We start from the raw sequence: 14,545 nt of genomic DNA on the forward strand, positions 1-14,545 counted from the left end.
GTTTGATAGATTTTGTGTTTTGGCAATGGATGAAAGGTTTTATTTATAGTGTAAAAGAGGCAGCGCTCTCTCGTCTTGGGAAAGCTATCTGATTGGCGGAGCCTTTGTCTGCCATACTTTATTTTTCTGATTCTCTTCTATTTTCATTTTCGAGAGAATAGCCCACTTCACTCGCCTCCTTGTTTTTTTGTTTGTTTTTTTCTCTTTCTTTTTCTATTTTTGTGTTTGTGAATTTTCTTTTCTTCCTCTCTTGTGGTATTAATGTGAGCTTTTCGTTTTTGCATGAGTCTAATTACCATATTATAAACACATTTTTATTTTTTGTCAAGATAATCAACTTTTTAAAGAAGCTTATAGTATAACCAAAATAATATAGACGTTAGAAGTTGAGTAAATAGCAAAACTTATTCTAAAAAAAACAAACAAACAAATAGCAAAACTAAAATAGTAAATATTATTTAATACCTTTATTGTATTATCCTTAGACTGATATTATGGAAATAATTATAAAAAGATCTAAAATTTTGAATTTTAAAATCACATTTTGAAATTTGAACTGTTTTGGTTTGAAAAGTTTTTGACACGTTTATTCCATTGCTGGAAGATATTTATTGTTGTTTGTGTGACTCAAGTATATAATTTTGGTTTAACTAAAAGAAGTTTGGTGGACTTATTACTTTGTTTGTCGGAATGATGGAGTAAAGAGAAGAGAGAAGGAAAATGAGGAGTTGTAAATGGAAGAGAGAAAAAGAAATTGGATTAAATTAAATAAGAAAATGAAAGGGTAGTCACATGGGTTTTGTAAGGAAGAGAAATTGGAACAGTAATTGTGGGACCCACTTATAATATAATAGGAGAGAGAAAAAATTGTTTTTTAATGAGGAAAGATAATGAGTTATTAAATTCGACTTGTGGGATAATTTGGAGATAATATGATTTATGTTGGAAATAAGAATATGTTGGATTTATATTGGATTAAAGTATGGCACTGGATCGATATTTCATGTTAGACAAAAATTGGAGCCGCGAACGACTCAGTTTGAAGGATTTGTGAGTGGTTGTTTTATTAAATGTTTTATAATATCTATTAATATAGAATTTCTAGAAATTATATATATTATGTATATTTTAGCATTTCCACTTGAAATGACAGAAGTTGTGTTTGTTTGTGAATTTCATAAATGTGTTATGATATAGAGAAATGTTTTATGATTTTAAAGAAATGTTTAAAGCTTATGAAATGTATTTAGAAAGAAATTTTAGAAATGATTTTAGAATTTTATGAAATGTTGATAGAAAGAAAGATTTTATAAATGATTTGAGAAAGTTAGAAAAATTCTTGGTAAGAAGAAAGATGAATTTTAGAACAGTTGTTGAGATTTGAGAATTTTGTTCAGAAATAAGTTTCTTAAACTATCATGTTATTGTATCCAAGTGATTATCCGTATGCTATATGTATGTGTTTCTATAGTATACTCATAAATAAAAAGGTCTTTGGGACCATTTGACTCCGCGCGTTAAGAGAATTATTCTTCTGTGTATTGAGATTACTCTGCGTTAGTAGACTAGAATAGAATATGGGTACATGTGTGGTGTTAAGTTTTCCCTAGCTTGTTTTATGTTTGAAGAAGAATGATTTACATGTTTTTTTAGAATGTGCTTTTAGAGCAAATAAGAATTTAGCATAACTAGATTGCATGGGAATATGTTGGGGGAATTAGAGCCAAATTCGAATTCCAAATCCTAGTCCAAATCCGGAGCTTGGAAGCGTTGTTTGTTGGTTGTTCTGAAAGTAGTGTTACAAGTTTATTAAGATAAAGTTCCCTGAGTTTTTATGGAGTTATAATATTACTTCAGTTTTATAATGTTTTTAAGAGATTGAATTCCAGTTGTTTATGAAAGACGTTTTATGAGATTATTTTCTTATCAACTTACCACTAATCGAGATTTTCAACTCACTCTTTATCTTATGTTTTTCCACCCAGGATGTACCTGAGTTTCAAGGAGATAGTTGTTCAGATTCTGCCATCCAGAGTAGTTTAAGAGTTGCATATCATTTTGTATGCATATGTAGTGTGTTTTGTTAAGGATCCCACATTGAAAAGAAAATGGACCTTATAATGGTTTATAATAGATATGGGCTACTCCTCTCATTGCCAATTGTTTTTGAGATGGGGCCCCATGAATATTGATATGGTATCAGAGTTTAACAAGCTCAAACAAGCAGGAATAAGGTATCAATCAAAACAAAAGTGAACGGAGAGTTTGCTTTGCTTGAGTGTGGTGGGACTTTAGAGGACTAAGGGAGTGAAGAAGAGTGGGGAGAAAGGAAAAAATACAAACAAAAAGAAATAATGGAAATGGATAGAGTTTTTTCTAAGGATAGTGGGATCTTTAACAAAGCGAAACAAAGCGAAATTATATAAATCTTGTTAGGTTATCGTATTTTTTCACGTGGGATCTTTAACAAAGCGAAACAATAATTGGAGGTTGGTCGTTTTAGCAATTTGAAAGAGTGACGACTGATCATATGTGACACAACGATTAAGGACTTTGTCGAGCGTTACGAGCAAGTTATTGAATATTAAAAGAAGAAATTATTATCATCTAATGAAAAAAGTGTTTACATGTCATGTTATTGTGGTATCACTGGATTTGTGATCCTAAAAAATTTAGGTTAGGATTCATCCCAAAACCATAGGCTCAATCAACCTAAACTACTTGATTGGCCCAATTGGCCCAATCTTAAGAAGTCAATAAGTCTATTGGTTCAATTCGTAACTTATTAGATGAAGGGTTGGAAGTAATTTTGGCCCGACTAAAATTACTTCTACTATGGTCAAAATCACTCTTTTTTATTAATTATATTTGGCAAATTAAAAAGCTGATTTTAGGAAAGTTTCAAATTACTTTATTAAACTATCACATGGATGAGATTTTGGAAAATCAATTATACTTAAATCTTTTTTTTCCAGAATCAGTAATTCTACTATCACTCTCAAACACACTCAACGTCTTTGATCTTATTTGGATTGGGCTTTCTAGGATCATTGAAATAAGTTTTTTTCTTTTCTTTTATTTTCTCCTTTAATGAACTTTTAATCTATATGAGATAAATAATAGTAAGTTGCATTTTATACAATTGCTTCAGAAGATTAATATTTAACTTTTAGTAACCTTTTTTGTTTTAACTCTATTTTAGATCCTACCTTTTTAAAAAATAACTATTTTGATCGCAATCAAGACTGATTATACACTAATTAAAAGGAGAATGAAGGAAGAGGTGACACGGTGACAAACAAAATGAGCCTAATAAGGCTTTTTAGAGCATAAGATGTGAAATGGGTAAGAAAAAAATGAGTTGCAAAGGTTTTAATCTATCCAATTTCAACATCGACTAGTTTATGTGATATATTAATATATATATTTTTTCGTAAATCGGAATTGAATATTCAAACTCACAACTTTTTTATCAGCCGAACTATATACTAAAATTTACATTAATATATATATTTGAAGCCATAAACATTAATTGATTGTAGAATAAAAGAACTAACAATATTATTTGTGGGGAGTTATTCCACCGATTCTTCTTCTCATAGCTCTTTCAATTTTCTCTAGCTCCCTCATAATTTCCTCTACTAAATCTTTCTCTTTTCCTTCCCCAATATGTAATTATAATATATTAATATAAACAAATCGTACAAACTATTTAGCAATGATTTCATGTTTCCAGTTTTTAAAAATTATGTCTATTTTTTCTCAATTTTTTATATATATTTTTCACAATTTCTTACCAACACATTTAAAATCTTTAGCAAAATTTTAATAACTAAAAAACTTTTTAGAAACTACTTTTCAAAATTTAAGCTAAAATTTCAAAACATTATTAAAAAGTAGATAAAAAAGTATGGTATATACGCAAATGAAAAAACTCAAAATAAAAAGTTTATCAAAGACTTATACAGTCCCTCAACAAAAAAATTAAGATTAATTTAAAACAAAATAACCTCTCGGTGACATCTATAGTATATATAGAATGGGATTGTTGGGAGAAATTTTTGTCCTCATTTTTCCCATTTCTTTTTTTAACTCATGTATAACTTTTTTTTTTTACTTTTTCATTCCCTTAAATTAGATAAATATATATGTTGAGGGTAAAACCGAGAAGGACACGTATCCACCTTTGATGGCTGCGGGACCAAAAGTGGTTACACACAGTACACTACAACCGTAGGGGATACTCATTTTCGTCTCCACGATAAGGGTAGCAGGCCAAGTCCGATAGCGTGCTTCAACGACCGGTGGTAGGCTCCAGGCCTGCCAGTGGTTGCACCACCTGTCAATTGTCGAGGACATACACATACCATGTGACGCACCCCTGCCACCCCAACTGTCATCCTTCTTGGTCGGCAACCCGAGTCTTATATAAGGAAGAACGCTCACCTTCACTAAGTGAAAAACATGTCACTAATACTTAGGTGTCTTTTCCATATTTCCTACTCCGATTATTAACTTGAGCGTCATAGTGTATTAGGCGAGACACTGCACCGACGTCGAATTTTCTGGTTGCAGGTTCATTTATTCTCGAGCGAAGCTACTCGTTCGAGAGACACGTGGACCTTTCCAAAATCCATGGTCAACTATATAAATTGAAGATAAATTTTATATTTTCATTTTGTATTTCAATTTTAACAAAATATAAATAATGGTGTAATTTGACAATTTGGCCATTAATCTTGTAAAATTTTTAATTTTGTCCCTAATGTATTAAGATTTTCAATTAGGACATTTTGCAAAAAAAAGAAGTTTATTGGAATAGTAAATAAAAAGTTGATATTATCAAATTATTACTTTATTAACATATTTATACACGTCAACATGCTACTTAGATACTACTCATTGATATATAAAATTCATCTGCCTTATCTTCAAAATCAAACTTACCCATAAACTAAATGTATTTTTTTCTACATGGCAGGTCTAAAGTAGCATGTCCGCGTATCTAAATAGATTAATCGAAAGAGTAATTTAATGAAATATATGTATTTTATTAACAAAAATTAATCGATATAATACAATGATCTAATTGAAAATTTTTAATTCGTTAAAAGTAAAATTGAATATTTTAAAATATTAAGGACAATAGAACAAAATTGAAAATTTTAAGATGTCAACGACAATAGAACATTTGGTATATTTAGCATTTTAATTTTTGTAATATTCATATTTTAATCTTTATTTATTCCTAAAATAAGAACACTATTCTTTTTATGACTAAAAAAATATTATTTTAATAGATGTAATTCGATGAGCATTTTTAGTTATCAACAAAATCATCAACAATCTTGACAATGCTAGAAAAAATCGTAATTGGTTTTAATTTAAAAAAGATGCGATATTATGTTCCATCACCTTTTAAAAATAAAAAATATTTTTTTTAACTTTAAAAATAACTTGAGAGGAATAAATTTTAATTTATTTTCTCTTTCCTCTCATTTAATATTAAATTTTAGTTTTAACTATCTGAAAAATATTTTGACTGATTAAATTTTTATTGTCATATTTTCATTTAAGTTATTCTACAATAATATATGTTATGGAAAAGATAAAAAGAGAAGAGACCAAGCGATGGGAGGCCGAAAGGAACCCGAGAAGAAAGCACAAGTCAGGAAAGGGGGCTGGCACCCTGCGACCCGAGCCGGCCCCCGGCCGACTAGTGGCCGGTGCCGAACAGTTCTCATCCCCCGGTAGAGAACTATAACAGTCCATCCAACCGTTGCGCAGTTACACCCGTATTAACTCGCATTGATTCTCAATCCGACCTAAAACCGACAACGAAGTAACAGGCCTGGAGATTTAAGATTCGACTAGGACAAATCTGGAGAGGATTGGGATTGGACGACTATAAGGTAAGAGATTAACCAAACCCCAAAAGGTACGCTTGAACTTCTTATTCTCTGCACTCGACTTCTGATACTAACTTAAGCATCGAAGCCTGTGTTGTAAAGCCACACCGGTCCTAGTTTCAATCTGTTTTGCAGGTCACGTTGATCCATCGATCCCTTTTTATATTTAGAGGATTGGTGTACATTTGGCAAGATCTAGGGAAGCCAAATCTATGCATCAACAATATATATTTTTTTCAATTTGGACGAGGATTTGAATCTCGAACCTTTTAGTCCAGAATATATGACTTAATCAATTGAGTTAGGTTCAAGTTGGCATATTAAAAAAAAATTAGTTGTTTACTTTTCATGATTTAGAAAATTAATTTTAATAATGACATGTCGGAAATTTACATATAGTTTATCATGGTATATTTTTATTAAAAAAATTAATGATCTACCTTATTGGGTAAACTGCATTTGCATTTTATTTTTTATATTGTATTAAATAAAATTAAAATCTTACCGACAAAGATTATTTTAAAACATTTAGAATCACGTGCTACACCGAACATTGTAATTAGGGTCCAAAGTTATTTACGTGCAAGTCTTCTCCAAGTTATTGAATTTTAGATTTACTCGATTGACCAGTGGGGCAAGAAAGTAATTTACGTGCACGTATTTTCCAATTAACTATTTTTTTGTCTTTCCCATGTAACGTGAACAAAAGATTTTTGTCACACTAAATCCAATATTGAGCTTCTTTTTTTTCTTTTTAATGTCAAAAAAAATATATTGAGCTTTTTTCGAAAATATCTATCTATATATATATATATCCAATATGAGCTATAGAAATGGGAAAATTAATGTGACTTTTCTACCAAATATTTTTCATTTTTAGTAGCTTGGGTCATTTAAAAGAAAAGAATTGTTTTTCTAGTCCATTCTAGTATGTACATTTTGAAATTACTTTTCTCACATTTTTTCATTTCTTCTTTAAAGTCTCTCTTAAAAATAATTTTTTTTTCTATTAGAACTAAGACTTCACCACCTCTCAACCTTTTTTTTTTCCCTTAATCCGAATTTTACAGATGAAAAATGGAGTGAAAATTAAAAGACAATGAGGTTTGATTTTATGGCAACTCACAAAAATCTTTTGTGACAGAAGTTGGTTACGAATTGTAATTTATCCATTTAAATTTTATAATGGACAACTCAAAATAAACAAAAAATAAAAAATATTACGACAAATTGTAAATATAATTTATCAACTTTTCAATAAATTTCAGCTAGAATCCTGCTTGTGTTTAAATGGATAAATATCATATTTAAATGAGAGAAAAGTCATAAAATTTCGTCCCAATAAAATCTTAAAAAAAAATCACTTAAAACATATAGTTTTAAAGAAATTAGATTAAAGAAATTACGACTATATTAAAAAGGATTATCAAATTTGGCCTTTTGGAATCTTGCCAAATTCGCATAAATCTTCTAAGAGGAGGGATCGAGATCTTCAAAACAGAATAACTCTAAGACCAATGTGGCTTTTGCCACACGGATTCCGATGCTTAAGTCAGTATCACATTAGTTGAGTATAAAGAGTAGGGTAGAGAGTAGGGTGTATAGAAGTCGAATCCTAATCTCTTTAGAATTTACATCCGTTGAATCTTATTCTCTTCAGGATTTACAAAAGTCGAATTCTAGTCCACTGAGGAGATCTAGATAGAGTGGGCCTCATGCTGCATTCATGACTGAGACCAAGTCATCTCAGTTCGGGCTGTGCGGAGTCGGGGAGAATCGATGAGGTTCTCGACCCTCCTCGACGTCGAGAAAGTCGACTATGGCCAGCCCGGATTGCCGGGTCCCAACCCACTTACCATGCTTCACAGGTCTGCTTCTTCTTCGGCTCCATTCCTCCTTTCGAATTGTTTAATTTGATCTCCATTTTCTTCCTATAACAAAATATATATATACACAAATATATACATATATATGTGTATACGCATACACATACATATATTTGTATATATATGCATGCATACATATATATGTATTATGACAATTTGCAAATAGAATTTATTAAATTTTCAATAAATTTCAGCTAGAATCCCTGCTTGTGTTTAAAGGGATAAATATCATATTTAAATGGAGAAAAGTTATAAACTTTTATCTCAATAAAATCTTTTTAAAAAAATTCACTTAACACGTAGTTTAAGAAAAATTAGATTAAAATAAATTAGGCCCGGTGACAAGAAGTACAGCCGGAATCACGACCATATTAAAAAAAGTGTTTACCGTTTGTTTCGTGGGAATCTAAGATTTCGTGAGACAGACATCTGGATTCCCACATTTGTTTTATGATAATGTAAGATATCTGATCAGTATGTTGAGATATCCGAATATCTTAGAATGTCCATTTAGAAGGCATCCGAGTCGATTTAGATACCCTTCTAAAACATGAGTTTTCTATAATTCCCCTGTCGAAGGCATTCTACGTTGATATTTTTACTCCTAAGTTATTTTTTCATATATTTTCTTTTATCAAATTTCATTGGTTTTATTTGTGATTTTATAGTTTAAATAAATTAAAATATTCATGAACTAATAACAATTGAGTATGTTTATGTATTACAAGTACATATAAAATAAACTTCAATTAAATTATATAATATCTCAATTGAGTTTTAATATTTGGAATAAATTATTATGAATAATATCTATTATATTAAAAAAATTATTTTAAAGCAACATTTTTTTAACGATAAGTTTTATCTTTGATATTTTTCTTCTTAAAAGAATATAATTTGATAATATAATAAATGAATTTTACCCCATATAATATTAATTATATAATTGTATATTTTTTAAAAAATATTAAAGTTGAAAATGAAATTTATATTCAATATTAATTACTTAAAAAAAAGGGGTAAAAAAGTGTTATATTAACTGAGTAACATACAAAAATTATTATATATATATATATATATATGGAATTAATATATAAAAAACCTAAAATATTAAATTAAGTTTAAGAAAATCTATTATATAAATATAAATTATATTAGATTAATGTATAAATTATATGAATATTCATTAGGGCTTTTTTGGAACATTATATAAATTTAGAATATTCTAATTAATAAATCCTACAAAATAAAGGTGGCTATCCAAATATTTCCGAACATCCATATATATTTTCCTACGAAACAAACATGGTCATTTGAAGATACTAGATATGTAAAATTTCAGACATTTGAAATTCTAGTTATTTGAAGATATCGGGGATTTGCATTTCCAAAAAAACAAACAGCACTTAAGGATTATTGCAAAAAGAAACAAAGAGAATAATTTCAAAATAATAGTATACTTTAATTTAATTATGAGGCAGCTGCTTTACTAAAAAGGTAAATAACTTAAATTGTCTATTCAAAATAATAGTAAAAATGTGGTCCAACTCATTCATTGAGCATACAATATCGATCAAATATTTACCTTAAACATTAATTATAAAATAATTAATTTCAAAAAATAATATACGAGGGTGAGGGTGAGTTTTGTTGGGATAATGGAGCAAAACAGATGATCTGTGTCCTATGAGGAAAAAAATTTTCAACACTACTACCAATTACTACAAGGAATAAGATATTATTATCTTATAAGGATTATAATATTGTTTTCCTATAAGGATTGAGATATTTGACCTGTTATAAATAGATTATTTTGTTAAGGTTTCATTGGTACAAAATCCAAATAAGATAAACTTGAGTGGTTGTGGACAGTGTGTGAAAAAAAGGAGTTTGTATCCCGTGGGTTTTAGTGAGAGTATTTTCAATTGTGTAATCCTAGGTAGTCATTATATTGTTAGGGTACTTAGAAGCAAGATAGTAATAACTTGAGTGAGATCTTCATTGTAATAATATTCCCAACTATAGTTGAACCTGCTTTTTCGCAGAAGACTAGACGTAGTCCCAAGATAGGGGCAAACCAGTATAATCCTGTGTGTTAAGTTTTTCTATCTCAATATCTTTTTCCTTTGTTATTATTACTTACTTATTTGCTTTTAACCTAAAGAACTTACAAGAGAATCGATTGATCTAAATATTTTTGCTAAAGTTTGCTGTGAATTTATACTTTATCAAACTAAGTACAAATTCACACGAAACCTTAACTTAAGCCCAGAGAAGAGATTTGTCAAAAGTTTTCTTTTTTTGGCAAACAAATCCTCCAAATTTTGCATTGTCATTCTTTGATGGATGTATCTCAAAAAAGTCTTGAATAAAGAAATTTCAAAGGCTTCAATCCTGCTTGAAAGTTCTGCAATGGCATTATCACCACTTTTTAATTTGGAAGTTAATAAGATTTTTATTTCAATTTTGGAGAACAATATATCTACGAAACATTAAACATATCCATCAATATTTGAACTCAATTTTCTTTTTGTTTAATTAATTAAAATATCAAAGTAGAGGTTTCTATTATCAAACACCTTAAACGGCTTGTTTTCTTTGTTTACCTGTTTGTGCTCTTAAATTCTTACCAATCTCTAATATCTTTTCAAAGCTCATGTTTCTTAAAATTATATATATATATATGCACGCACGTACGCACACGGATCAAATGAGGGTAATAGACGCCCTAACGATTAATATTTTCTGAAGACTTAATAGTAATTTTAACGTAATATCAAAATAGGAAATCTCATATGTGATTTGATAACTATTTTGTTTTTCATTTTCTGATTTTAAAAATTATATTTGATTTTTATAAAATGAATATTAAGTTGAATATGTAATCTGACTTTACACCACTTTCACTTTCTTTTTATTGTGAATGTTCACAATCTAACTTAATTTACTACTTTCACTCTCTATAGTTAGTTAAATTATGTCAATCCAGATTAAACAGGTTAAAAGATATTTATATCCTACTCTGGTTTCAAATCTCTACTCTACCTATTGTATTGAAAAAATAAATAAAAATTTATCTTACTCATAATAGGAGGAATTTTCTTTTCTTCTTTTTCTAACCAGTAATTGACTTAGACCAAATTTCTTAGAAAACTATATGGAGAAAAAATGACAAAAAAAAAAAAAATTTGTTTTCTTAATACATTATAATTAGTTCCGTGCTTTGAATTTTCTTTGTTCAATAATCTAAATCTCAAACTTTGACACTTCCGTTTTCTTCAGCTAAATAAAAAAGAGAGGTGCCTCTTTTACACTATAAATGGAACCCTTCATCCATTGCCAAAACACAAAACCAAATATGAAGTCTCCAATTACCTCCTTAGCCTATATTTTTGTTGTCTTATCCTTTGTATGGGTAGCTTCTGCTTCCAACTATGAAGATTTTCTCCGTTGTCTTTCTCTTCATTCTCCCAATTGTTCTTCAATTTCAAAGATTGTTTACATTACAACTGATCCTTCGTACTCTTCGATTATGAACTTCTCCACCCATAACTTAGGTTTGAAGATTGCTCAAACCTTTAAGCCTCAAGCAATAGTGACGCCATTGCAAGTTTCCCACATTCAAGCATCCATCATTTGTGCCAAAAAACACGGCTTCCAGATACGAACGCGAAGCGGTGGCCATGACTACGAGGGCCTTTCATCTATCTCCTATGTCGACATTCCTTTTGTTGTTGTTGATATGATAAACATTCGGTCGATTGATGTCAATGTGGAAAAAAATGTTGCATGGGTGCAATCTGGAGCCACCATCGGAGAACTGTACTATAGAATTGCAGAGAAAAGCAAAACCCTAGGGTTCCCAGCTGGGCTTTGCCCAACAGTTGGTGTTGGGGGGCACTTCAGTGGCGGTGGTTATGGTATGATGCTACGAAAATTTGGACTCGCTGCCGATAATGTGATCGATGCTTACTTCATTGATGTAAACGGTAAGCTCCAAAATCGAAAATCGATGGGAGAGGATGTGTTTTGGGCCATTAGAGGAGGAGGAGGAGCAAGCTTTGGCATTATTGTTGCATGGAAAATTAAGCTCCTCCCAGTTCCACCAGTGGTGACTGTTTTTGAAATCACAAGAAACTTGGAACAAAATGCTACCAATTTAGTCCACCGTTGGCAATACGTGGCCAACAAACAAGATGACCGACTTCTTGTCAAAATAACATTAAGAGGCATGAACTCAAACAATCATCAAAATGGAAAAAGAACACGGGAAACATCTTTCGACTCCTTGTTCCTCGGACAAGCCGAAGAGCTTCTTCCCATCATGCAAAATACTTTCCCGGAGCTCGGGCTGAAGAAAGAAGATTGTATAGAAATGAGTTGGATTGAATCCGTTCTCCATTTTGCCGGCTTCCGTGGAGGACAGCCGTTAGATGTCCTTCTCGATAGGAATGTGGCTTTTGAAGCCAATGGAAAAGCCAAAACCGACTATGTAAATGAGCCAATCCCCATAGTTGGGCTTCAGGGTATATGGGAATTGTTCAACGAAGAAGAAGTTGAATTTGCACAAATATTTTTTATCCCTTACGGTGGAAAAATGAATGAGATTCCTGAATCAGAGATTCCATTTCCGCATAGAGCTGGGAATCTTTACAAGATTCATTATTCGGTGGTTTGGACAGAAGAAGACGAAGATACTACACAAAAACATATAAATTGGATCCGTAAGCTTGAAAGTTACATGACTCCTTTCGTTTCGAAGAATCCAAGGGCTGCGTATATCAATTATCGAGACTTGGATATAGGAATAAACAACAAGAATGGATACACGAGCTATGAGAAAGCAAGCATATGGGGACTTAGATATTTCAAGAGTAATTTTAAGAGGTTGGTGAGCATAAAAACTAAGGTTGATCCTCATAATTTCTTTATGAATGAGCAAAGCATTCCTTCTCTTTTGTCATGGTGGACGAAGAAGGAAGGACATGAGACGTCTTGAGATATGATTTTTGGAAGAATGCTTGACCGGTCCATTAAATGGATGTTTTCTACTTTAGTTTATAGTTTATGCGTAAATAAAATTGCTACCTTTCTTTTGCAGCAGGAAAAAAAAAAAAAAAGCTACCTTTCATTCTTCAAGTTGATGTATGATCAATTTAGACAACTAACATAAGTCAAAAAAAAAAAAAGGATGAAATTTATCCTAATTAGGTTCTTCAACATTTTGTATTTGATTGGTTAAATTTGGTTCTTTTCCATCTTATTGACTCGGTGCAATAATTCAATTTTGAAATATTAGTTTCAAATTTTGTATTGGAGAAAGGCAAATTGTTTTTGTGAAATTTATCTCTCACTGATCTTATTAAGATGCTATTTTTCTATTACTGCAAGAACCAGTAGATAATATTTTAAATCAATCACGTAACGGAAGAGAAAACACAACACTTTTGATCCGGCTTCATTTTAGTTTTATTTTTAATTATTTAATTTTTATTTTATTAAATACTATAGGATTACTTTATTATTGGTTATAAGCTAAAGTTTAAATTAAATTAAAAAAAAATAGATTTTGTTTTAAAGAATTTGATTTAAAATTAAAATAAAAGAAATAAAAAGATTTGATTAGATTTATATAATTTTGTTTTAAATAAAGATTTTTTAATTAAAAAAATTTAGATTCTGTTTTGGTTAAAAAGAAACATTTGTTCCTCCTCCCGTCAAAACCGAACGCTTTCCCTTCCCTCTTTTTCTCTGGTTTTATTCGACTCACGCATGTTACTGTTATTTTTTTAGTATATTTAAAGGGCAAACAAAACACAAGAGGACACGGAAAAAACGGAGAGCCCACAGAAGAATGATTTGGGTGAAGAAAATTTTTTATTTTTTATTTTTTATTTTTTCCCTTAGTCTCTAAAGGCGGTTCAATAGAACCAACACACAACAAGACTCCGGTGCACACCTCACAACCTCCATTGCCGCCTTGAGACCATCCTCCGGTGATAGACCGACGACGACAAAGAGTCCAACGACCCACTCTAACACGACCAACGACATCGGTGGTAAAAATCTTTGCACGGTATACCCCTACATTTCTTTTAATAATAAAAAAAAGTTTATTTTTAACAAAAAAAAATAAAAATTTTCCTTTTAAAGAAAATAAACTTTTTAAAATAAGTTTTGAAAAATAATGTAGATACTTTTTTTACAGTAAAATAAAATAATTTTTAAATAAAGTAACAAAAAGTTAATTTCATTTAAATAATAGATTTTGCATTAAAGTTTTGTAAGTTAAAAAAAATAATAATAAGAGTTTTATAAACTAAATCTTATTTAAAAAATAAATTGGATTCTTTAAAATTTACCTTCAAAGTTCTTAATTTTGTTTTCTTATTTTTTTATTTATTTTTAGAAAGAGAATTTCTGATGCAGGGATTTAAAAAATAGAGGATTTAAAGAAATTTGTTTTCTAGGGATTTGATTTAAATAAAGTAACATTTGTAATTTACACTAAGTTGTTAGGAGAATGAAATCCTTTTTTTAAATGATGAGTATAATTTTAGAAAATATCTTAACAATTTATTTTAAGTAAAATTGATTTTTTTAATTAGAAATAAAAGTTTTTCTTGAAAAAATCTTTTTAATGTCAAAATACATAAAAGATTATTATTTTTTTGTTTAAATTTAACAAAATTCGTAGGTTTTTTTTTAGTTTAAAAAATAAATTAGAACTTTTGTTTTTGTAAAAGAGTA

General features: G+C 29.9%; 1 pseudogene; it reads left to right on the forward strand.

Moving 5' to 3' along the window:
* Positions 1 to 11,123: 11,123 nt before the first annotated feature.
* LOC148207731 (tetrahydroberberine oxidase pseudogene) lies at positions 11,124 to 13,056 on the forward strand (annotated as a pseudogene).
* The last annotated feature ends 1,489 nt before the right edge of the window (positions 13,057 to 14,545 follow it).

The sequence above is a fragment of the Momordica charantia genome, unplaced genomic scaffold (genome assembly GCF_013281855.1).
Source record: "Momordica charantia cultivar OHB3-1 unplaced genomic scaffold, Mcharantia_2.0 BLBB01000098.1, whole genome shotgun sequence".
Classification (NCBI taxonomy): domain Eukaryota; kingdom Viridiplantae; phylum Streptophyta; class Magnoliopsida; order Cucurbitales; family Cucurbitaceae; genus Momordica; species Momordica charantia.